Source organism: Echinops telfairi, unplaced genomic scaffold (genome assembly GCF_000313985.2).
Source record: "Echinops telfairi isolate 266 unplaced genomic scaffold, ASM31398v2 ScPeMD7_18;HRSCAF=68, whole genome shotgun sequence".
In the NCBI taxonomy this organism is placed as follows: Eukaryota; Metazoa; Chordata; class Mammalia; order Afrosoricida; family Tenrecidae; genus Echinops; species Echinops telfairi.
In genome coordinates, this window is record NW_022103915.1 from 29,574,368 (window position 1) to 29,575,973 (window position 1,606).

Below are 1,606 nucleotides of genomic sequence, written 5' to 3' on the forward strand. Positions count from 1 at the left end.
TCTGCTACCTTAATACTAAATCTATAAATGTAGGCTCATAGATCTATTTCCCCATCCTCATATAATATATTTGTATATTGTACAGTCACTCTTAAGCAGCTAAGTTTGGTACATATTTTGGGGAGACAACTTAAGAGAAATCCTTCTGTTCCCCACAGTTCCCCCTTTTGTTTTATATATATATATATAATTTAAAAGAGCCACAATGGCTACATGGTTATTTTCTATACATAGGAAACTGCCAGAAGGATTTCTCTTAAGTTGTCTCCCCAAAGGAGCCCTTCTGGTGCTGTCGGTTAAGCACGGGGCTGCTAACTGCTGACGGGCTGTCTCAGAAAACCCGGCAGGGTCGCAACTGGCTTGAAGGCAGCCGGGGTGGGCTTGGCTTGGGTGGCAGCAAGCAGTTTCATCTTCTTTCTTTCTTTTTTCTAGGGCGCCAGGACCAACGATCACTAGCAGCCCAGGTAACAAAAATTACCCTTCCGAAATCTCTTGGTGTCGATTCCACACGTAGAGCAAAAGAGATGCCCTACATGTGCCACTTAACGATAGAAGCCCTTTTTTGCGGTTTCATTTTCGATTGAGAATTCCGCCTGTTTTCTGAACCTCAAGGTTTCATTCTATTTTTCTAGCGCCTCCAAAATTGATATCTAGTTGTTCTTTGTCCAAATACAGTATTATACATATGCCCTGCAAATAATGTCTGACAGCTTCATTTCTGGACCAGACCACGTAGAGCCTACTTGGTTAGGGGGATGCCCAGGATGTTAACAGGGGTCCAAGTGAGTGCTGCTGTTTCGCCTTTCCAGCGTGTGCGGCTAACAGGCAACAGCACACAAGTCAACCTGATGACCACGTTCCATTTTCACCGCGCCGCTTGGGCCTGGTCTTACTTTCCACGAAGGCCCCACAGCACGTCTCTCGGAAGCAGCCCTTTTGCACACCCTCCCCTGAACCTCTAGCCAATACACAATGAAGAGCAGTGTCACGGCACCGGCTCTGTCCAGTGGATGCTGGTTCTAAGGAACTCGGAGGGAATTTATGGAAACACTGGACTTTAGGCAAGCAGAATCTCCCCCGGTAGGCTGATGGTACTCCCCACAAAAACAAGCTTTCAGCACCAAGATTTCTTGATGGCACGGTGGGGAGGGATAAGGTAGAGGGATGTGATGGGTCGTAGACCCAGTAGGAGTCTACAGCCCATTCTGCCAGCTTCCTCTACCCAACCCCAGGAAAGCTACATTACCCTGCACTACCCTGCCCCTCTTGGTGGTGGTGGTGGGTGCTCAGAAGTGTGTGGGTGTGCTGGCAACTAGCACAATGGTAGGGACATGGGGCACTGGCGACATTTAATACGTGGCAGTAAAGGATGCTATGTGGCTGAAAAGAAACATGCTGTCCTGGGAACACGTGTGCTGCTCGGCGTGCCAGTGGTGCTCCGCATGAGCAGCACGGAGAGGCCACGAGGGAAGCCCTCCGAGTATCTACACGATGGACTCTCAGACACCCCCATGGCACTTTGGGGAAAGGGCACACAGCCCAGGACAGCAGAGGCCGGATTTTCTCTAATATACTCTGCTTTGCAAAATGGGATGTGAGCGAGCAC

At 49.3% G+C, this 1,606-nt stretch overlaps 1 protein-coding gene and 1 non-coding gene across 2 annotated transcripts in view; both read right to left on the minus strand.

Moving 5' to 3' along the window:
* Positions 1 to 1,606, minus strand: part of TTLL5 (tubulin tyrosine ligase like 5) — a 279,763-nt gene that overhangs the window by 93,684 nt on the left and 184,473 nt on the right. The window lies entirely within an intron of this gene.
* LOC115868902 lies at positions 430 to 563 on the minus strand. The gene has a single exon (XR_004045862.1). It is a non-coding gene; the product is annotated as a U11 spliceosomal RNA (small nuclear RNA).